At 39.1% G+C, this 25,419-nt stretch overlaps 1 pseudogene; it reads right to left on the bottom strand.

Moving 5' to 3' along the window:
* Window positions 1-3,230: 3,230 nt before the first annotated feature.
* LOC126083584 (olfactory receptor 11G2-like) lies at window positions 3,231-4,164 on the bottom strand (annotated as a pseudogene).
* Between the last annotated feature and the right edge of the window lie 21,255 nt (window positions 4,165-25,419).

Consider the following 25,419-nt stretch of genomic DNA (forward strand, 5'->3'; position numbering starts at 1 on the left):
TGCCAAGTGGGATCCTCAAAACCACTCAGGGTTTCCAAAGATAATGGTGTACTCTGTCCCTGTTACAACCAGAACTGGCAATCACTGCTTCTTTGTTCTTTACCAATGTATTGTGATCTCTACATGGGGCCTCTGGTTCCCCTGCAGGGCCCTGATCTGTGGGTGGCTTTGGCCCCAGCCCCATTCCCTAGCGATTGGTGGGGTCCACTCAGTGACAATGGGTAATTCCTCATGAGAGCCGGTGGCTTTGGCATCAGATTCTTCCAAAGATTGTCCAAAAACTGCATTCGGTTATTTATCTTTTCCACTGCTGTCCTGACAGCTATTAAGTCTACCCATATCTGCCTTTGGATTACTTTCAAGGGACGCTTAGAGAGTTGTCTTACAGGGTTTTCAGCCTTTCTTTTCTCTCTTCCCATGGCTCACACCCCCTTCTCTCCAGCCCTCTCAGTTTCACCCAAGTTGGCTATGGCTTATTCCACATGGTAGACAGTATGGTCTACTAAGGAACTAATGATAGGCACCAGCATGCCATACCAGGAGCATGGAACTGCCTGTAGGATCTCTGGTTTCATTCTCACAGTAAAGAATTCATTGTCTGGTCTCTGGGAGTGGTCAGCATAAATGGCGTGGACCATACCTAGGTCCTGCATCAGCTGTAAGTTCTCTACCAAAGACCACTTCCCAATCGTACTGGGAAGATTCCCCTCATTTGGCAATGACTTTTTATAACACAAGGTGATCCAATTCGTTAGGGTGTGTATGCCCTCTGTGTTCTGAGCTGCGTATAAACACTGCTGGAGTGTGGAATGGGTGGTTTTACTCCTCATTTTTTCTGCCTCAGTTCCATTTAAAGATATATTGTCTCCCCTGGTACCCCCCAAAGATAATAACCAAGCTGCAATGGTTTCCTTTCCTTTCTGCTGACATTTCCCACACAATTCAGTCAACTCAGTGGGGGTGTATTCCTGCATCATCATAGAACTGGTGGGTGGCATTTCTTGTCTAGTGTCATCTGGCTGGTGGGTAGCTTTCATTTTATGGGTAACAATGGCCGTGCCTGGAGGGGCCACTCTGCAAAACTGGGCTCCTTGTCTACTATCACCTCCACAATTGAGTCCCTAGGCTCACTCTCCCAAGGATTCCACACTTTTGAGTCTCAGTCACTTTTCATCAACACTGCCCTGATCATTACCTTTGGCACTTTCTTTCCCCATCTTTACAAACCTGTAGGTGAGTGTTTCCAGTTGCTCATCCTGTTCACAGATATAGCTGCTGAATACATCAGTCATGGCCACACACGACTGCTGCACATCCCTTTCTAACTGTAATTCTACCTTCAAGGCTTTTATGCATGCTTCAGCAGCTAGCTGGGCATTGGTGACCAGCCAAATGACCCAGAGCAGTGACCATCCTATGGCTGCTACTGCTTTCCTAGATTTTTTTCCACACTTATGAAGACATGCATCTTCCAAAACATGCTATGTGGCTTGACATTTTCAGGGTGTCCCCATACTCATGTGGCAGTCCACACACATCAAGCATATAGGCCAAACTTCCGCATATTGAGGTTGTCGGGCAACCCAGGATTTCCCCCACAGAGGCCTCACTTGCCATTTCCTTGACGTCTTGGCTGGCTTGCCAATTGTCCTGGCATGGATTTGTAACATGAAACTTGCCTCAAGAAATGGAGGGTGATGACAGGCTGAAGAAAGAGCTGGGTGACTCCACAGTGGCAGCAAAGGAGTTTATTAGGGAGACTTAGATACAAGGCAGGTCATGGGTGGCAGCAGGAGCAAGCAGATCTCTGTGCCCTGCAGTGGGAGAGCAGAGGTTTTATAGAGGTGGTGAACAAAAGTGGCTACATGCCAGGAATGCCTCTAGACTTACATAGGTTGCCTCAGCAAGAATTCCTTAAGAATGACATTGCAAACTGCAGTGAAGTAGTGGAAAGCATGAGGGCAGTCATGTTTAGCGTTGCAAAAATTGTTTCTCCTTCCGTAACCTTTTTAGACAATCTGTTGTAGATCAGTGCTTCTGAAAGTGCATATAAATCCCTGGAAGGTATTGTTAAAACACAGGTTTTGATTCAATAGAACTGGGATGGGGCTCTGAGATTCTGTCTTCTAACCTCCTTCAACCCCCTAGTGATGCCCAGCTGACGATCCAAAGACCACACTTTCCATAGTAAGGGTTGTATAATATATATTTTAAATATGCAGAAGAAGAAACATACAGTGTTGAGAATGTAAATTAGTTTACAGAGGACTGAGGAGGAGGTAATAAAAGAGTGGAAGAAGTAAGTGTAGTGCATTATTTGAAAAGTTTGGTAACAAAAAGATCAATGGTAAAATAGCCCCAATAACAAAAACAGCCTAGGGAAGAAATTTTTTAAGATAGAGAAAAGTGAATCATATTTTGATACTGAAGGAAAGAACTAATGAAAGATTGATGAGGTGACGGTGATAAAATGGATAATCAATTAGTATAATTACTAGACCAGATAGAAAGGATGAGGAGTTTAGGTGGAGCTGCTAGAACTAAAAAGAAAGAGATGAAATATGGACACATAAGAAAAGATACAGGAGGAGGAGGAATTGGTATTCCACAAGGGTCACATGGCTTTAAATTTTTTCAGCGGTAAGAATGATGGGCTTTTAAGAGATGAGATTGATGGAGGATCTGCCAGGTGTTCCAGAAGAATGTGTAGTACTACTCAGTTGTAGGGGAGATAAGGGTAACTAGAGTTAAGAGTTCAAGGAATTATGAGGCCAGGCATTGGTGGGTTATATATTAGAATCTTGATAGCTTTCATACATTGTTTATTGAGTATGAGTAGGTCAAATCACAGAATGTATGAGAAGAGGCCTAGGGAGTTAAAGGGTCATATTTACAGCTGGAATCCCTGGGTGGTACAAACGACTAAGTCCTTGGCTACACACCAGAAGGTTGGTGGCTCAAATCTACCCAGAGTTACCATGGAAAAAAGACATGTTTATCTACTTCCAAAAGATCACAACCATTTAAAATCCTATGTAGCACAATTCTACTCTGACACAGATGGAATAGCCATGAGTTGGAAACAACTCAAAAGCAACTCGTTTGTTTATTTTATAGTCTGTCTCCTTCCACATATTCACCTCTACTTGCCAGTTTCTTAACTCTTCACTGACAGGAGGTTCATAGTTGTAACTCGTGTAGAAGTGACTCATTAATGTCACAAATCTTTTTTAGGAGCCTCCTAGTACTTTCTTCAAGGCATCCTTCATCTCTTTATTCCAGAGGCTATAAATTATGGGGTTGAAAAATGGAGTCAAAACTGAGTAGAACAAAGCAGTGAACTTCTGCATGCCCTGTGCTTGTTCTGATCCTGGGCTCACATATGTAATCATGACAGATCCATAGAATAGAAACACCACAGCCAGATGTGAGGAGCAGGTGGAAAAGGCCTTCTTTTGGCCAGCAGCTGAGGGTACCTGCATCACAGCCCTGAGCACCATAGTGTATGAGCCAGTAATGCAGAAAAAATTGATAAAGATGAGGAGGGAGCTTATGGTGCTGAATGTGAGAACAGTCTCTGGGATTGGGACACAGGCTGAAGCCAGGTCCAGCAGAGGATCCAGGTCACATAGAAGTCATCAATCACATTTGAGCCACAAAATGGCAGTTGAGTAACAAGTATCACTGGGATCAGGAACCAGAGGAAACCATACACCCAGCAAAAGACGACTAGACTGGTACAGAACTTAGTAGTCAAGACTGTGAACTAGTGCAGGGGTGGCAGATTGCCAGGAACTGGTCATAGGTCATGATACAGAGAAATAAGCATTCAGTTGTGCCCAGTGAGAAGTACAGCTGCAGGAGGCTCTGAGTGAAGGACATCGTTTTGGTCTTGGAGAAGAAGTTGACCAGCATGTTGGGCACATCAGAGCTGACACAGCAGATCTCCGGGAGGGAGAAGTAGGCCGGCAGGATGTACATGGGAGTGTGGAGTCGGTATTCCCAGTGCACTGCACACACAATGGATATGTCTCCAAGGAGAGTCAGGATGTATATCACAAAGAATATGGAAAAGAGGAACAGCTGTATTTCCCAGCAGCAAGGGAAGCCCAAGAGAATGAACTCATTCACCATGCGGGAGAGATTTCTGGCTTCTGAGATCATTTCCTTTTGTCCTGTGGGGATTGTAGCAGAAATTATATACTATACAGTGAATAATGTCTCCTAATGCCTCCCTAAGAGAGTGAGCATACTTTCCGATGATAGGGTGAAGGTCTGGACCAGTGGTTTCCATTTTTCTTTTTTAATTGGGCACCAAAAAAAAAAGTAGTTGAGCGTAAAAAAACTATGAGTTCTGACTCATAGCGATCCTATAGGACAGAGTAGAACTGCCTCAAATGTTTCCGAGGAGCCACTGGTGGATTTGTGCTGCCAACCTTTTGGTTAGTAGCCATAGCTCGTCATAGTTCTTAACCACTTTCATATGATCATTTACTTACATACTAGATATAAAACACTGTCAGTCAACATTGTTTATACCAGTGAAGCTTTTTGAAAAAAGTTTCTTAGAATTAAAATAAAAATAGAAATTCAAATATTCCTTTTCTGCTGTAAGGGTAAATACAAGTTGAAAAAAAAAAAATCCTGCAAAAAGGAAAGGGACTCCCCTCTTTCTTTCCTTAGAACATTTACTTTAGAGAACTTGTAACTGTGATTCTTTTTCTGCATCTTTGAAATGTATATAAATCCTTTAAAAAGCTAAATAAGCCTCTTGCCAGTTTTATAACTCAGGATCATTTCCTCAAGAATGTGGGAGCCATCTCTCTGGCATGTATTCATCAAGGAAGATGGCTCTCCTTTCTCTTAGTTTCTGTGGCAGGATAAGGAGGCTAATTTCTTCAATTGCAAGTCTTACTTGCTCCAAGTTGCAAAGCTATCTCCTGTAATAAAGAGAGGGAAAGTTTATTTTTCCTTTGGATGAAAGCAATTAACAAGCACAGGTTGGTACTTAAACACCAGGTGAATTTAAGATGAAGTATATGTGACAAAAATCTAGAGAACATGTGAGAAATGAGTTGTATCTGCTTGGGTATATAAAAGGTCAGATTTCTTTCCGTCTTTGCAATCTCTTTAGAGGATTGCCTGTGTAAAAACGGCATGGTGGCCACATCAGACCTCCTCCTCTAACTTCACAAGGGGAAGGAGAGAGAATCATTGTCAGTGTCAACAGCCCCAGGCTGATTTCTATGAGGTGGGGGTCCTCTCTCCAACCTTTTTACCAATTCTGACACCAGCTGGACCTCCCACAACACTCTCTACTTTTCTGTTGGGTCCGATAATATGTTGTAATGGCCACACAGAACTCACAGACAATAGTCAGAATTATGGGGCTTATTAGGCAATTTACAGATTACAATTCAGAATCAGGAACAATTTAGTACACAATTCTTTGGTCAGGATATCTTCTCAGCCATGCCCACAGGGAGACCTCTCCATGGCCCTCGGTTTCTTAACTCTTGGCCCCACACCTCAGGCTTCTTGGGGTGGGCTGACTTCTGCCATGCTTGGGCAAGTGTTACAGAGCTCTTTAGCTCCACTGATAAGTGCCCAGAGGCACCTCACTCTGCCAGTAAGCCTCGGTCTGAAGGTGTTCAGCTCTCTCTCTCTTGGGCCGGTATACCCACTGTAGTAACCACCTTGCTCTGTGGGCCAGGAAACCCACTGTGCCATTTTGCATCGGTCCCCTGGTTCTGTTGCTGCTATTTCTCTGCCACCACTTCTCGCTGTCTTTCACCATCTCTGGTGTTACAGCTCTCTGTCTCTCTGTTCCCTGGGTCTAGGAGGTTCTCAGTACAGGGACCTTGGTCCAAAGGATGTGGCTCTGCTCCCATCTCTTCTTCTTGGTGTTAGCGTGACTCCCCCCTGCTCTGAGATTTGCTCTTTTAAACTCATTGGATGGCAAATCTAACCAATTTCCTCATTAGGGTTCCATATACATATTTGCATGGTCCCACCCCTACAAGAGTGCCATGCACCTTACTTGTATTATTAACAAGCTGTCTAATTCCCTTGGTGGGCCACAACACCATGGCTAGGAAGACCATATGAAAGTGATCCATTATACCACAGCCTGTGGTGTGCATCATATTCTCGCTTAATGCTAATTCAATAATAAAAATATTTTCTTTCTCTTCTACCTTTGTAGAGAAATTTTCTGGGTTGGCAGGGGATTTTGGGTTTAATTACATTTCCCCAACACTGCATCCCTCAGTGGGCTGCCTGGTACGCCTCACTTCAGAGGGTAGTGGTTCTCTTCAAGTTTTCTTAACATTATTTCTCTGGAAAAAAATCCCCATAAACTTATGCAAGAACTTAACTCCCCAAATCTGTGAAGAGTTTAGTAGTGTTTGAAACAGTTTTCCATGTTATCATATGCACAATGCCATAATGCTCCAGATCTATTGAAGCAGTGTTTACTGGGGAAAACTCAGGTACCTAGGATTAGTCACAGTCAAGCAGGTTGCCTTTGCTCATTATAGCCACAGCAGTACACAGCAATCTAGGCATCAGATTCCAAGAGAGAGAATTTAACCTTTGGGCTGTGGGCTTTTTAGCTGCATTATTAGGGAAAGACTGACCCTTCCCCTGATATGATGAAGGGACAGATTATTAATATCAAAATGATGATAAAAATTATGATCCTGTCCTATTTCAGGAATCAAAGTTTGTGACTGGAGGAGAAGGACGCCAGTTCTTCTCCTAATGTGACTGGAGTCTGGGCTTCAAGATTTACAGTTGTGTCTGAATGATGGAAACCCTGGTGGCGTAGTGGTCGGCAGTTCGAATCCACCAGGCACTCCTTGGAAACCCTACGGGGATGGCAGTGGGTTTGGTGTTTTGGTTTTATCTGAATGACATCATGAGCTAATATCAAGATTCTCTGCATCAGCCAATGTGTTGGAGAAGGTGATTGCCTGAAGCACTGTACAATAGCTGATTTCATTCCTACGGACCTTTGCAGGAGGGGAACTTCCTCTTTGGAGAGGCAGCTTGAAGGAGATCAGTTTGTAGTTGTTGTTAGGTGATGTCAAGTTGGTTCCACCTTACAGTGACCCTATGTAAAACAGAATGAAACAATGCCCAGTCTTGTGCCATCCTCACCATCATTGCCATGTTTGAGCCCATTGTTGCAGCCACTGTGTCGTTTCATCCGGTAGAGAGTCTTCTTTTTCACTGACCTTCTGCCTTACCAGGCATGATGTGCCTCTCTGGGGACTGGTCCCTCCTGATAACATGGCCAAAGTACGTGAGATGAAGTCTCACCATCCTTGCTTCCCAGGGACACTCTAGCTGTACTCTTCCAAGATGGGCTTGTTGGTTCTTCTAGCAGTCCATGGTATATTCAACATCCTTAACCAACTCCATAATTAAAATGAATCAATTTTTTGGTCTTCCTTATTCATTGTCCAGATTTTACATGCATGTGAAGTGATTGAAAATATCATGGCTTCAGTCAGGCACACCTTCATCATCAGAGTAAAGTCTTTGATTTTTAACACTTTAAAGGGATCTTTTGCAGCAGATTTGCCCAAAGCAACATGTTTTTTGATTTCTTGACTGCTGCTTCCATGGGCATTGATTGTAAATGAAATCCGTGACAACTCCAGTCTTTTCTCCATTTATCATGATGTTGCTTATTAGTCCACTTGTAAGGATTTTTGTTTTTCTTATGTTGAGGTGTAATCCACACCAAAGGTTGTAGTGTTTGATCTTCGTCAGTAAGTGCTTCATGTCCTCTTCACTTTCAGCAAGCAAGGTTGTGTCATCTGAATAGCTCAGGCTGTTAATGAGTCTTCCTCCAAGTCTGATGCCCCATTGTTCTTCATATAGTCCAGTTTCTTGGATTATTTGCCCAGCATACAGATTGATGAGTATGGTGAAAGGATATAACTTTGATGCACTCCTTTCCTGATTTTAAACCAGTATCTCCTCTTTCTGTTCGAACAACTGCCTCCTGGTCTATGTGCAGTTTCCACATGAGCACAATGAGGTGTTCTGGAACTCCCATTCTTGTCAATGTTATCCATATTTTGTTACGATCCACACAGTTGAATGCCTTTGCATAGTCAATAAAACACAGGTAAACATCTTTCTGGTATTCTCTGCTTTCAGCCGAGATCCTTCTGATATCAGCAATGACATCTCTCATTTCATGTCCTCTTCTGAATCGGCTTGAATTTCTGGCAGTTCTCTGTTGATGTACTGCTGCAACTGCCTTTAAACGATCTTCAGCAAAATTTTACTTCCATGGGATATTAATGGTATTGTTTGATAGTATCCACATTTTGCTGGATCACTTTGCTTTGAAATGGGTACAAATATGGACCTCTTTATACCTATTCTCTTGATGCTTCCTGCTTGTGCTGGACTAATAAGCAACATCATTATAAAGGGAGAAATGGGTGGAGTTGTCAAGGATTTCATTTTACTTGAATCCACAATCAACGCACATGGAAGCAGCAGTCAAGCAATGAAACAACTTATTGCTTTGGGCAAATCTGCTGCAAAAGATCTCTTTAATGTGTTGAAAAGCAAAGACTTCACTTTGAGGACTAAGTTGCACCTGCCTGAAGCCATGATATTTTCAATCACCTCATATGCATGTAAAATGTGGACAATGAATAAGGAAGACCAAAAAATTGATTCTTTTGAATTATGGTGTTGGTTAAGGATATTGAATATACCATGGACTGACTGAAGAACCAACAAGTCTGTCTTGGAAGAAGTACAGCTAGAGTGCTCTTGGGAAGCAGTTGTTTGAACAGGTATCTATCTTCCAAATTTCTTGGCATAGCTGACTGAACACCTCCAGTGCCTCATCCATTTGTTGAAACATATCAGTTGGTGTTCCATCAATTCCTGGAGCCTTGTTTTTCACCAATGCTTATAGTGCAGCTTGGACTTATTCCCCTTCAGTGCCATCAGTTCTTGATCATATGCTACCTCCTGAAATGGTTGGACATCAACCAATCCTTTTGGTACAGTTACTCTGTGCATTCCTTCCATTTTCCCTTGATGCTTCCTGTGTCATTCAGTATTTTGCCCATAGAATCCTTCAAAGTTGCAACTCGAGGCTTGAATTTTTCTTCATTCAGTTCTTTCAGCTTGAGAAATGCCAAGCATGTTCTTCCCTTTCAATTTCCTGACTCCAGTTCTTTGCACATTTCATTATAATGCTTTGTCTTCTCGAATCTCCCTTTGGAATCTTCTGTTCTGTTCTTAAACTTCATCATCTCTTCCATTCCCATTATCTATGTTCAAGAGCAAGTTTCAGAGTCTCTTCTGACATATATTTAGGTCTTTTCTTTCTTTTTTGTCTTTTTAAAGACCTTTTGCTTTCTTCATGTATGATATCCTTGATGTCATCCCACAACTCATCTGATCTTTGGACATTAGTGTTCAATGCATCAAATCTATTCTTGAGACAATCTCTAAATTCAGGTGGAATACACTGAAGGTCGTATTTTGGCTCTTATGGGCTTGTTTTAACTTTCTTCATCTTCTACTTGAACTTGCATATGATCAATTGGTGGTCTGCTCTGCAGTTCGCCTCTGGCCTATTTCTGACTGATGATGTCCAGCTTTTCCAATGTCTCTGCACGGATGTAATTGATTTGATTCCAGTATTTTCCATCTGGTGAAGTTCACATGTAGAGTCACTCTTTATGTTGTCGAAACAAGTTATTTGTAATGAAGAAGTCTATGGTCTTGCAAAAGTCCGTCATGTGATCTCTAGCATCATATCTATTATCAAGGCCATATTTTTCAACTACTGTTCCTTCTTCTTTGTTTGCAACTTTCACATTCCAATCACCATAATTATAAATGCACCTTGATTGCATGTTTGATCCATTTCAGACTGCAGAAGATGGTAAAAATCTTCAATTTCTTCATCTTTGGCCTTAGTTGTTGGTGTGTAAATTTGAATAATTGTATTAATTGGTCTTCCTTGTAGGCATATGGATGTTATCCTATCATCGACAGCATTGTACTTCAGGATAGATCTCAAAAAGGTCTTTTTGACGATGGATGCTTCACCATTCTTTTTCAGTTTGTCATTCCCAACATAGTAGACCATATGATTGTTTGATTCGAAATGGCCAGTACTGGTCCATTTCAGCTCACTAATGCCTAGGATAGGATGTTTATTCTTTCCAGCTTATTTTTGATGATTTCTATTTTTCCTAGATTCATACTTTGTACATTTCATATTCCTATTATTGATAGATGCTTGCAGTTGTTCTGAGTCATGCCACATCAGCAAATGGAGGTCCCCAAATCTCGACTCCATCCACGTCATTAGGGTCAACTTTACTTTGAGGAGGTAGCTCTTCCCCAGTCATATTTTGATTACTTTCCAACCTGAGGGGCTCATCTTCCGTCACTATATCAGACAATGTCTGCCTGCTATTCATAAGATTTTTTCTAGCCAGTTGTTTTAAGAAGTAGACCACTAGGTCCCTTTTTCCTAGTCTGTCTTAGTTTTGAGGCTCTGCTGGAACTTGCCCACCATGGGTGGTCCTAGTATTTGAAATACTGGTGGCATAGCTTCCAGCATCACAGCAACACACAAGCCAACACAGTACAAGAAACTGATGGACAGGTGGTGGGGGATCAGTTTAGGACAAGTAAATTCTTATGTCTGAGGTACATTACCTTTTTTGACTTTCTTAATTACTTTTTAGGGGAGCCATAGCAAAGATTAATTTCAAATATGAGAAGATGAAGGCTCAAAGCTGTTAAATGCCTGAAGCCCCAAACCAAAAATAACAGGAGAAGAGTTCATGCCTTACAGCTCCTAGTTTACTGTTTTCTCACTATAGAGGAGCTTTAGTGTAAATGTGTCTAATATGTCACCCCTCTCAGGGAAAAAGTGTATCAAACTGATAAAATACATTACTGTTGATGCTGCAGACATCACCCCAATATCTGAAGCAGATCAGGTAGGGTCTTCAAGTATCTCTCAAATCACACCACTTATGTGGAATTATAGTTTTTTCTCCTTTATTTCTCATTCTCACATGGGTATCATATTTTGGTAATAAGATTAGTTCAACTGCATGAAAATATCCCACAATTTAGTTCAGATTCAAGAGCTATACTTAATCCATCCTCAAATGTGGTCATAGGATGGCATCAACTGGCCATTGAAAATGAGATCTGCTGCAGGTGTTCTTTCACAGCAATAGTTCAAAAAGAGGTGGCCCCTCTCAAATTAACTGACTTGAGAAGGGCACAGCAGGCAGTTATTTCCAGGACTATTTTATTCTAGTGAACTTCTGTGACATGCAATATTCAATTCCTCCGTAGTCATCTATAACCTAAAACAAATCGCTCTTTAACCACTCATACAAAATCAAGATAAATGATCAACAAAGACCATTCTTGAAAAAAAGGAAAAAAGAAGATACCAAAAAGCAACATGATATGTACTGAGGAAACATGTGAGGAGGATACAGGAAACTGTGTAGTTTTTTTTTTTTTTTAATGTTATAATTATTTGTGTAATTACATTATCTGTGTCTCTGTAATTCCATTTGTTGGACCCTTTTATTTATCACTATGTTTCATTATTTTTATTTTTTCTGCTAATTAGACATATCATCTCCTTTTCTCCCACTGCCTTCCTTAGTATGTATTCTTCACTTATTTTTATAATACAAAGGGCATTTGTTTCAGTGTGCTATGTCCTAGGAACCCACTTAAGAGAATAGTTGAATTCTGTCCCATGCTCAGTTGTTCCTTCCTCTACTCTGGAGAAAATAAAGACTGTCAAGTCCAGACTTCTATTTCTTGGAATAATGTGTTGGCCACATACACTGGCCACAGAGAAACCATGGATTAGAACAGGGTCTTGAAAGTCATAGTCTCTGCTTCATCTGAACTTAATGACTTTTGGAACTAGGAGATACCTTTTTGGTTCTCTAACCTGTCCTTCCACAGTGGTAAAGACCAGGGGTGAATCAACTAGTAAGCAAGGCATGCACAGGCTTACAATAAGTCAAGTATGCACAGACTTACTTGTACTTACTTACTAATCTACAGTGCACAATCTTTGATGTAGTGAAAAACAGATGAAGTTGTGCACTACAGATTAGCAAGTAAGCAGCAGTAAGCCCATGTGTACTTGGCTTATTGGGTAATCTGTCCTTAGTAAGGACCCTTCCTTCTAAGTTCTTGCTAGGAGGCTATCTAGCTTCTGCTGCAATCATCAAAGGGCTCATTACAAAGGAAGGCAGGGTACCACCTTCAGAACAGCCTTCCTTTTTAGAAGGTGTAGTAAACTTTTTTGTCTCTTAACTTTCTGAGTCACTTTCCCATCTTGATTTTTAATCTTGGTGTTGCTTACTTCTGCCTTAGAGAAGTTAACATTTACTGTGTACCTGTCATATGTACACATTTTGCTAGCAATCTGAACAGGTATTATCTTCTAAATGCTTCAACAGTGACAGAAGGCTTTAATCAGCACAAACTCACAAAGGTACTAAAGTGGCATCACTGGGCGAGATTTGTGTTCTTTCAACTATACTATAGTTATGCTCAGAATAAGTCTACACAGCAGCCCTTGGATGTATTTTAGGAAAGTGCTTGTCTCCTACTTGAGCCTTTTCCACTTAGACTAAGCACTCTTGATTTCTTCAACTGAATACTACATAATTTCCAGGGTGTTCATCATCCTGGTTGACTTCCTTTTATTGGTCATGTCCTTCTGAAAGTGTGAGGTTACTAACTGAACACAATGCCCCTGATACTGTGTGCTTGATAAGGAGCAGAGTGGTGCTGTAAACTGTCTTGCTTTATAAACTCATGCAGACTAAAGTTAACATTAGCATTGTGAGCAGCAATTTTGCACTTTTGACTTTCACTGAGTTTGTGTTTTACCAAAGTCCTTAGAGTTTGTTCACAAGAGTGTCTTTAAAACCAAATTTCTCCTCTCTAATGCTTGCACAGTTTAGTTTTTGAAGCATAAGAAGTTAAATATTAAATTTCTTCAAGAGTTTCAATTCATTAAGATGTTTTAGGCTTTGGATTGACTTTGAAAATATTAGCTGTCAAGAGTGTTGACACATAGTAGGGGTTGGCAACCAATGTCACAAAACAATATGTGTACTAATTGTTTAATGAGAAACTTGTTTGTTCTGTAAACCTTCATCTAAAATACAATAAAAAAAAAGCAAAGGGAGATGTCAGACAGATCTTTTATGATCCTAAAAATTCTAAGCCCTCAATCAATTCTGAATTAAAAAATAAATTATATAATATGTATGTATGTATATTAGATATCTTTTCTATTTTTATTGCTCAAAAGTTTGATAAATATTCCTTGGGTGTGTGTGCACCATTTGTCTTGTATTGAAATATTAGGTAGAACATAATAAAGTGCTTTGTCAGGCCACTTAAACCTCCTTTGATGTTAACATATTATTACCAACAATTGTACATAGATAGCTAAACCAAAGACAGATAAATTGTGGGAAAAGTGGGTGAAAATGTCATTGTAGCACTGGAAAACATTCCAGCATATGTTATTAAACAGATGGGTGATAAAATTATTTTCAAAGTAACTTCTGGACTTTTACCTTTGTGCCATTAAAAAGCTAACAGCATTGCTCAATTTCAGGATTTAAAAAACTTCTTTTTTATGCTCCAGAATTCAACAAAAGTTTACTAAGTAACTATTGTATTCTAACATATTTTTCAATGCAATGGGTGTTTTATAACATTTGTATACCTGCAGGGTGAAATGTTTTAAAAATTAGAAACATTATTGTTTTCATAAAGTTAAGGGGCATTTTTAGGAGTGAAATTTCAGTGTGCACTCTGGAAATTACATCTACAATCTCCACATTTTCATATTTTTTGTCCATTTAAATACAAAAGATGTAATTTTTCTGTTGCTTTTCAAATTAGCAAAGATGAAAAACCATGGTGAAGGTACAATGCAATAACACTCAGAAAAACTTTTGGAGGGAAAGTAAACATGTAAAATTCTTTCTTTTTTTTTTTTTTTTGAGATGATTTAGAAGTACTCAGAGCCTTTAAAAACATTTATACCCATTAAACACAAATCAGAGGGTTGAAAAAAAAATAAGATTTTCATTATAACAGTGCATAAGGATCTCTTGAGAATCATGTTAAAATGAAGATTCTCATTCAAAAGGAATGGGATAGGGCATATGATTCCAAATTTCTAAAAAGCAATGGGATAATACTGATTCATTGAATAACAAAGGTTTATATTTTATTATATTGTATAGAGTTTTTAACCTAGCAAGTGTTTATCGATTTTTTTATATACATTTCTGAAGAAACAAATACATATAATGGAATAGAAAAAAAAAAAAAACTCTGGAAAGAAAATGTACCTTCTCAATGGGATAAAAAAGTACCAACACAAAATATTCGACGGTATGGGAGCAAGAAGACATGTCATGTCCATCTGGGTTACCTTTGGAAGCTTGGGGAGGAGTGCTCAGAATATGATCTCAAAAAGTAATTCATATAATTAGTGAGATCCACATAACCTTACAAATAATCACATCATTTGATATTTAGTGCTTTCTTCCTGGGTTTTGAAAGGAGACACTGATTTAAAATTAAGACAAAAATTCTGACATGGGGAGGTGGAGCAAAGATGGCAGAATAGACAGATGCTCCTGGCAAGCCCTCTTTACAACAAAGACCTGAATAAACAAGTGAAACGAGTATATTTATGACAAGCTAGGAGCCCTGAGCATCAAAGGCAGCTTAGAAAATGAAATGAGGGGGAGGGGAAGGAAGAGGCGGATCAGAAGTGGAGAGGAATTACCGGACGAGAATCGTGGGGAGCCGTCAGGCACCATTCCCAGAGCCGCGGTGGCAAGCTGGTACTAGCATTCAGCCACAGTTTCCTCAGAGATAAGAAGTCAGCCACACAGCCTACTCACACCTCCGGAACCTGAGAAGAACGGCACTCTCGACAAAAGCTAAGTACTTGTGCAAATTTTACTTTGCCTCCCCACCCCCAAGCCAGCTTCAGCAACTGAACTCCCTGGGCCTGAGATAGGCCCTGTTGAACACCTAGAGCCGTCCTCTCGGCCATGAAGAAGGAAAAAATTTGCAAATGGGGGAAAAATAATTTGCCAGTGCCACTAACTGGGGGAGTTCAGGACAGAAGTGGCTCCTGTCTAGGCATAAATGGCCAGTGGACTTTGGGCACCCTTCCCTTCTGCATGGATCTGTGTGGATGTATTTCAGGAGAATAGGCCCTTGTTGGCAGACTCCAACTGTTTCAGCTGTGCGGTGGAGAGGTAGGTGTTTGATATTTGACATTGCTTTGCCTATTAAACAAGATCCTCACCTACACATATCAGGGGCCTAAGGACTGGTAGCTCCACTCAGGTCACCCAGCAATCCATGATAGGGGTCCAAGGATAACTGGTACCTCCCAGTCATTACAACCAAAAACATGGGGTGCCCATAGTCTGCCTGCAGAACCCACCCACCTGCACACTCTGGGGAACAGGGACATGCTTTCTTCAGAGACACTCAGGGTCAGTTCTAACCCCCTGCCTAGTTCAAAGCATGAGCCCCTGCTGCAATCAGATACCAGTACATACACCAATCACCCCCCCCCCCCGCCCCTCTAAGACTGTAGGACAGAGTCTGTACCACACACTTGATGACCAGCTACCTGGACACCTGAGCTGAATTCATACCAGAAAAGTGAACGGACTCCTAGACTGATGTACCTGTTAACAGCTGTAGCCATCAGGGTCAAGACATCAGAGCTCCAAAGGCAAAAATAATCAAGCTAGCTCATTCATGCAACCCATTTGGGTATATCAAAACAAAACAAAGCAAGAAGCTATGACACAGTAAGCAAGCATAAACTAATATAATAACTTATAGATAGCTCAGAGACAACAGTTAATATCAAGTCACATAAAGAAACAGACCATGGTCACCCCAACAAGTTCTCAAAACAAAGAATCCAGGGATCTTCTAGATGAAAGTACATTCCTGGAATTACCAGAGGCAGAATACAAAAGATTAATATAAAGAACCCTTCAAGACATCAGGAAGGAAATGAGGCAATATGCAGAACAAGCCAAGGAACATACAGATAAAGCAATAGAAGAAATTAGAAAGATTATTCAGGAACATAATGAAACATTTAATAAGCTGGAAAAATCCATAGACAGCAATCAGAAATTCAGAAGATTAACAATAAAATTACAGGAGTAGAACACTTAATAGAAAGTCAGAGGAGAAGAATTTAGCAGGTAGAAGCCAGAACTTCTGAACTTGAAGATAAATCACTTGGCACTAATATATTTGAAGAAAAATCAGATAAAAGAATTTTTAAAAATGAAGAAATCTTAAGAATCATGTGGGACTCTATCAAGAGAAATAACCTATGAGTGACTGGAGTACCAGAACAGGGAGGGATAACAGAAAATACAGAGAGAATTGTTGAAGATTTGTTGGCAGAATGCTTTCCTGATTTCATGAAAGATGAGAAAATATCTATCCAAGATGCTCATCGAACTCCACATAAGTTAGATGTTAAAAGAAAGTCACCAAGGCATATTATAATCAGGCTTGCCAAAACCAAAGACAAGGAGAGAACTTTAAGAGCAACGAGGGATAAACGAAAAGTCACCTACAAAGGGCAGTCAATAAGAATAAGCTCGGACTACTAGGCAGAAACCATGCAGGCAAGAAGGCGATGGGATGACATATTTAAAAAATTGAAGGAAAAAAATTGCCAGCCAAGGACCATATATCCAGCAAAACTGTTTCGTAAATATGAAGGTGAAATTAGGATATTTCCAGATAAACAGAAGTTTAAGGAATTCGTAAAAACCAAACCAAAACTATAAGAAATACTAAAGGGAAGTTTTTGGTTAGAAAACCAATAATATCAGCTATCAACCCAAGACTAGAACACTCGGCAGAGCAATCAGAAGTCAACCCAGACAGGGAAATCAGAAAAACAAAGCAAAATTAAAAAAAAAAAAAAAAAACCGGGTAGCAGCAATGTTATTATGTAAAAGAAGACAACATTAAACTATAAAGAGGGACTAAGAAATGTAATCGCAGATCTTCCATATGGAGAGGAAGATACAGCAATACAAAAAAAATAAAAGTTAGTTTTAAATTTAGAAAAATAGGGGTAAATAATAAGGTAACCACAAAGGAGACAAACTATCCTACTTATCAAAATAAAATACAAGAAAAAAATAGAGACTCAGCAGAAACAAAATCAACAGCAACGAATATGAAGGAAGGACAATGTATAAAGACAATCTACTCAGCACATAAAATTAAGTGGGAAAAAAGAAACTGTCAAGAACACACAAAAAAGACATCAAAATGATAGCACTAAATTCATACCTGTATGTAATTACGCTGAATGTAAATGGACGAAATGCACCAATAAAGAGACAGAGAGTGGCAGAATGCATTAAAAAACATGATCCGTCTATATGTTGCCTACAAGAGACACACCTTAGATTTAGAGACACAGACAAACTAAAACTCAAAGGATGGAAAAAATATAAATATATCAAACAAACAACAATCAAAAAAGAGCAGGAGTGGCAATATTAATTTCTGACAAAATAGGCTTTAAAGTTAAATCCATTAGAAAGGATAAGAAACGACACTATATAATAATTAAAGGGACAATACACCAAGAAGACATAACCATATTAAATATTTATGCACCCAACGACAGGGCTGCAAGATACGTAAAACAAACTCTATCAGCATTGAAATGTGAGATAGACAGCTCCACAATAATAATAGGAGACTTCAACACACCACTTTTGGTGAAGGACAGAGCATCCAGAAAGAAGCTCAATAAAGACACAGAAGATCTAAAGGCCACTTGACCTCATAGACATATTCAGACGCCCCACCCAACAGCAACCAAATATACTTTCTTTTCTAGTGCACATGGAACATTCTCTAGAATAGGCCACATATTAGATCATAAAGCAAGCCTTAGCAGAATCCAAAACATTGAAATTTTACAAAGCATCTTCTCTGACCATAAGTTCATAAAAGTAGAAATCAATAACAGAAAAAGCAGGAAAAAGAAATCAAACACTTGGAAACTGAAAAATACCCTCCTCAAAAAAGACTGGATTATAGGAGACATGAAGGATGGAATAAAGAAATTCATAGAATCCAATGAGAATGAAAACACTTCCTATCAGAACCTTTGGGACACAGCGAGGCAGTGTTCAGAGGCCAATTTATATCAATAAATGTACACATAAAAAAGAAGAAAGGGCCAAAATCAAAGAATTATCCCTACAACTTGAACAAATAGAAAGAGAGCAACAAAAGAAACCTTCAGGCACCAGAAGAAAACAAATAATAAAAATTAGAGCTGAACTAAATAAAATAGAAAACAGAAAAACAATTGAAAGAATTAACAAGACCAAAAGCTGGCCCTTTGAAAAAATCAACAAAATTAATAAACCATTGGCCAAATTGACAAAAGAAAAACAGGAGAGGAAGAAAATAACTCGAATAAGAAATCAGATGGGTGATATTACAAAAGACTTAACTGAAATTAAGAGAATCATATAAGATTACTTTGAAAAAGTGTACTCTAACAAATTTGAAAACCTAGAAGAAATGGATGAATTCCTAGAAACACGCTACCTACCTAAACTAAAACAAACAGAGGTAGAACAACTGAATAGGCCCATAACAAAAAAGAGACTGAAAAGGTAATAATAATAAAAAAAAAACTCCCAACAAAAAAAAGCCCTGGCCTGGACAGCTTCACTGCAGAGTTCTATCAAACTTTCAGAGAAAAGTTAACACTACTACTACTAAAGGTATTTCAGAGCATTAATAAGGACAATAAGCTACCAAACTCATTCTCTAAAGCCACCATATCCTTGATACCAAAACCAGGTAAAGACACCACAAAAAAAAAAATTAGAGACCTATATCCCTCATGAACTTAGATGCAAAAATCCTCAACAAAATTCTAGCCAATAGAATTCAACAACATATCAAAAAAATAATTCACCATGACCAAGTGGGATTCATACCAGTCATGCAGAGATGGTTCAACATTAGAAAAACAATTAATGTAATCCATCACATAAATAAAACAGAAGACAAGAATCACATGATTTTATCAATTGATGCAGAAAAGGCATTCGACAAAGTTCAACACTCATTCATGATAAAAACTCTCTGCAAAATAGAAATAGAAGGAAAATTCCTCAACATAATAAAGGGCATCTATACAAAGCCAACAGCCAACATCACCCTAAATGGAGAGAGCCTGAAAACATTCCCCTTCAGACCGGGAACCAGACAAGGATCCCCTTTATCAGCGCCCTTATTCAACATTGTGCTGGAGGTCCTAGCCAGAGCAATTAGGCTAGACAAAGAAATAAAGAGCATCCAGTTTGGCAAGGAAGAAGTAGAATTATCTCTATTTGCAGACGACATGATCTTATACACAGAAAATCCTAAGGAATCCTCCAGAAAACTATTGAAACTAATAGAAGAGTTCAGTAGGGTATCAGGATACAAGATAAACATATAAAAATCAGTTGGATTCCTCTACACCAACAAAAAGAACATCAAAGAGGAAATCGCCAAATCAATACCATTTACTGTAGTCCCCAAGAAGATAAAATACTTAGAAATAAATCTTACCAGAGATGTAAAAGGCTTGTACAAAGAAAACTACAGTACACTTCTGCAAGAAACCAAAAGAGACCTACGTAAGTGGAAAAACATACCGTGCTCACGGATAGGCAGACTTAACATTATAAAAATGGCTTATCTACCAAAAGCGATCTATAGATACAATGCAATTCCGATCCAAATTCCAATGACATTCTTTAATGAGATGGAGATACGAATCATCAACTTCATATGTAAGGGAAAGAGGCCCCAGATAAGTAAAGCATTACTGCAAAAGAAGAACAAAGTGGGAGGCCTTACTCTACCTGATTTTAGAATGTATTATACCGCCACAGCAGTCAAAACAACAGATACATAGACCAATGGAACAGAATTGAGAATCCAGACATAAATCCATCCACATATGAGCAGTTGATATTTGACAAAGGCCCCAAAACAGTTCAATGGAGAAAAGACAGTCTTTTTAACAAATGATGCTGGCATAACTGGATACCCATCTGCAAAAAAATGAAACAAGACCCATACCTCACTCCATGCAAAAAAGCAAGCTGAAAATGGATCAAAGACCTAAATATAAAATCTAAAATGATAAGATCATGGAATAAAAAATAGGGACGTTAGGAGCCCTAATATATGGCATAAACAGTATACAAAACATTACTAACAGTGCAGAAGAAAAACTAGATAACTGGGAGCTCCTAAAAATCAAACAGCTATGCTCACCCAAAAGCTTCACCAAAAGAGTAAAAAGACTACCTACAGACTGGGAAAAAGTTTCTAGCTATGACATTTCCAATCAGTGCCTGATCTCTAAAATCTACATGATACTGCAAAAAGACAAATAACCCAATTAAAAAAATGGGCAAAAGATATGAACAGACACTTCACTAAAGAAGAAATTCAGGTAGCTAACAGATCCATGAGTAAATGCTCATGATTATTAGCCATTAGAGAAATGCAAATCAAAACTATAATGAGATTTCATCTCACTCCAACAAGGTTGGCATTTATCCAAAAAACACAAAACAATAAATGTTGGAGAAGCTGTGGAGAGATCGGAACACTTATGCACTGCTGGCTGGAATGTAAAATGATACAACCACTTTGGACTTTGATTTGGACCTTCCTTAAAAAGCTAGAAATAGAACTACCATACAATCCAGCAAACCCACTCCTTGGAATATATCCTAGAGAAATAAGTGCCTTTACACAAACAGATATATGCACACCCATGTTCACTGCAGCACCGTTACAACAGCAAAAAGATGGAAGCAACCAACGTGCCCATCAGTGGACAAATGGCTAAATAAATAATAGTATATTCACTCAATGGAATACTATGGGTTGATAAAGAACAGTGATGAATCTGTGAAACATTTCATAACATGGAGGAATCTGGAAGGCATTTTGCTGAGTAAAATTAGGCAGTTGCAAAAGGATAAATATTGTATGAGACTACTATTATAAGAACTCTAGAAATACTTCAAACAGAGAAGAAAATATTCTTTTATGGTTAAGAGACGGCGGGGGGGAAGGGTGAAAGAGGAAAATACACTAAGTAGTAGATAAGAACTTCTTTAGGTGACGGGAAAGACAACACACAATACAGGTGAGGTCAGCACAACTAGACTAAACCAAAAGCAAAGAAGTTTCCTGAATAAACTGAAGGATTCGAAAGCCGGTGTAGCAGGGGCAGGGATTTGGGGACCATGGTTTCAGGAATGATCTAAATCAACTGGCATAATAAAATCTACTAAGAAAACATTCTGCATCCCACTTTGGGGAGTGGTGTCTGATGTCTTAAATGCTAGTAAGTGGCCATCTAAGATGCAACAATTGGTCTCGACCCAACTGGATCAAAGGAGAATGAAGAACACCAAGGACACAAGGTAATTACGAGCCCAGGAGACAGAAAGTGCCACGTAAACCAGAGGCTACATTAGCCTGAGACCAGAAGAGCTAGATGGTGCCTGGCTACAACCGATGACTGCCCTGACAGGGACGACAACAGAGAACCCCTGACAGAGCAGGAGAGCAGTGGGATTCAGACCCCAAATTCTCGTAAAAAGACCAGACTTAATGGTCTAAATGAGACTAGAAGGGCCCCAGTGGTCATGGGCCCCAGACCTTCTGTTGGCCCACAAGAGGAACCATTCCCAAAGCCAACTCTTCAGACAGGGATTGGACTGGACTATTTTTATGGGTTAAGGAGGGATGGTGGTGAGGAGTGAGCTTCTTGGATCAGGTGGACACTTGAGACTATGTTGGCATCTCCTGCCTGGAGGGGAGATGAAATGGTAGAGGGGGTTAGAAGCTGGCAAAATGGACACGAAAAGAGAGAGTGGAGGGAGGGAGCGTGCTGTCTCATTGGGGGAGAGCAATTGGGAGTATGTAGCAAGGTGCATTTAAGTTTCTGTGTGAGAGACTGAGTTGATTTGTAAACTTTCACTAAAAGCACAATAAATGTTAAAAAAAAAAAAAGAAAAATTCTGACATGGTTTGCACTTTCACATATTTTAGCTCATTTAATTTATTTAAAAAAACTGATAGATTTTTATATCAATTGTATTTTTTAATATTTTCAAATTGTTTAATTACATATTATATATACTTTTTTCTTATTTCTACCTGAATTGGCTCATAGTCTTGAACTTCTATTTCCATCTCAGATTAAGTGTTTTATGCATTTATTTTTATTTCTTATTTTATTATTTGATAATAAAAATATTTCATACTTTTATGAAAAGAACAATTTAATAATCCCCTAAATATTACAAGGATAGAGATAATGATATTTATGGTGCAAGACAAAATGTTCATAAAACAAACATTTCTGAAAAATGTATTTTGCTTCAAATAGTTATGGGAATGTTGAATACTATCAGGCTTCTTTGTGATTCAGAGTATATGAGCATATTAAAGACTGAGAAGATCTGCAGTAAAGAAACTTGCTAAAATTAATAATAATACAACATTTCTTAGAATAACTTGAATATTTTTCTTATTGCACAAAGTCTTTTATTATCCCATGAAAATAATGTTTTCGAGAAACATGCTTTGATAAATGCTGTGTTTTAGAACTCTGGCCAAATACGCCTATGTGAGCGTGTGGCCTATTCAGTCTTTTTAGGTTTTCCTTCAATGGAAGTAGCACTAGAAGAATGAGGTGTGTGAAGTTGCTTCTGTGATAGTGGTCAAGGTTGGTTGAAGCTTTTAGTTTTGGGCTTGTTTAAAGACTTGTGGTAAAGATCTTGTGGAAGTTCTGTCAGTTAAAGACCTCTGCTTCTAATCAATGTTGAGGAATTCTTTTCATCTCTCTTTTTTCCTTGGGCTAACGTAGACAGTTGAGCAGATTGTGCACTGAACAATTCTGTGGAAATGCCACTTCTATTGTATTATGTGATTAGAATTCCCTGGAATTCTTCAGTGCATAATGTTTGTGGCAATATTCAGAGGCCCTATGATCCCTCAGATAGTGACACGTTGCCACTTGAGGGATGGAAAAGGGGAAAGTCTGAAGAAAAAATTTTCTGAATTGACTTGCTTTCTTTGGCATCAAGAAGGGCGTGCCTATTCTCTAGGTTCAGTCATCCTCATCAATCTTAATGCTAAGTACTGATATAATGGAAACAATGGGGTGTTTATTTCACCCCCCCCCCAAATCAACAACCAGATGACAGCCACCAAAAACCCAGGAAAAGGAAGAGAGGAGGAATACTAATTATGGAACATGTGGCCACCTTTTCCATTGTCCATGTCTTTATAACTTGTCTGTTCTGAAAACAGTAAAAAAGCAGTTACTTTGAAATTTGTGCTTGTAAGAGGGAAATTGGGCAAGCTAAATAGCATATATTCTCATCTGGAGCAGTGGTCTTCAAAGAAGTGTCTATACTGGATAGAGTGAAGCTAGGGTCAGAATATTCCTCAATAAATCTAAGAGGCCCCAGACACATACTTCCAGGAAGCCAGGAGGTGATGCACCCTATTTGCCTTCCTCTGAGGAATCACTATCCAAAAAAAAAAACAAAACTACATGCCCTAGAGGGCAATCAGGATCTCTGTTTTGTGGCTCCCCAAGAGAAAATAAAAGCATTGGAGGGAAAAGTGTAACTAAGACAAAGGAGATATATTTTTCTTAAATAATAATCTCTTCAGAACCAGAAGTAGTTGAGTGCTAGAAATTTAATCTGTTCTGCAAATAGGAGATTGAACCTAGCTCACCAGGGTGAGTAAGAATGAATTTCCCCTTTTAGATTATCTTCCACACTGTAGTTGACTAATGTGTATGTACCTAATGAATGGATAGATGTCTTGAAGAAGTTATTTAATGTCTTGAGTACTTCATTCTGCATGGCATATCATCTGTTTAAAGTGGCCAGTTAAGGACAGGCTCTACGACTTGACTTTGCTCCTTGATAAAATTATGAGACGAGCATTTGCATTTTGCAAAATTCCCAACGTAAAATAAACCCATCTTGGCAAACTGCTCCACAATATCTCAAACATCAGCTCTTATTCTCTCCTTAAAATTTATACATCAGTTTTAGCCTTTGCATTATGAAAAACTCAGCCCTCATTGACAGATCTCCTGACTTGAACATCTCCCTTATTATCATCTAATTATCTTCCCACTAACAAAGCTTCCATGTGATGACCTTCTGTGTACCCTCCCATGTTGTTGTTGTGTGTGGTTGAGTTGATTCAGACTCATAGCAACCCTATATGCCAGAGTAGAACTGCCCCGTAGGATTTCCTAGGCTGCTATCTTTATGTGAGCAGATCAGATCACCAGGTCTTTTATCCTGCCAAGTGGCTGGTGGGTTCCACCTGCCTACCGCTTGGTTAGCAGCTTAACCATTGCTCCACCAAGCCAAACCAAACTGACTCATAAAGATCTTATAGGCCAAAGTAGAACTGCCCCCAAGGATTCAAACTGCTGACATTTTGGTTACCAGTGAAACACTTAAGCACTACACCACCAGGGCTCCAAATGAATTGCCACCCTCTCCAATTCACCTTGCTCTCTTTACTTGTAACTGCATCTGGGCCACAATCACCTCAGTGATCAGGGCTTCATATTATGTAGTACCATGTCTTTTTTATTGTCAACTTTGCTAAAGTGTATTCATCCAGGTATATGCTAAGAAAGATGCTACGGTGGGGGACAGTTGCATGTTACTAGCTTCTATTCTTCCTAGCTTGGGAAAGGGTAGGATTTTGGACTTTGGAATTATGTAGAACTTGGTTCAAATCTCACCAACATGGGAAACTATCAAGTATTTCTAAATCCTGACATCCCAACGGTTCATGTAAAGCTTTTCTCTTCAACCCAGACTAAAAGGACATGACCTCACCTCCATCCTCCCAGCTTTAATGTATGCAAGACATAAATTCCTGCTTTCCCCATTTTTAACTAAAAAGGAATTTTTTCACAGAAACAATTTTGCTAATAGTGGTTAAATATGAGAAACCTACAAATGTATATTTAACAAAATCTTTAGTTGAAATACTGTATGGAAGGGATTGAAAGATTAGAAGCAAGCCGTAGAGAATAAGAGAAAGAGAAAGATTACGTAGAATAATATCAAAAGAGGTTCAAGTAAAAAAGTAAGGAATAGTTGAAGTAATTTTAGTTATCAGATTAGGTTTCTGCAGGCTATTTGGGAATTCAAGTATAACATTTTTATTGAG

The sequence above is a fragment of the Elephas maximus genome, chromosome 10, assembly GCF_024166365.1.
Source record: "Elephas maximus indicus isolate mEleMax1 chromosome 10, mEleMax1 primary haplotype, whole genome shotgun sequence".
NCBI classification, from domain to species: Eukaryota; Metazoa; Chordata; class Mammalia; order Proboscidea; family Elephantidae; genus Elephas; species Elephas maximus.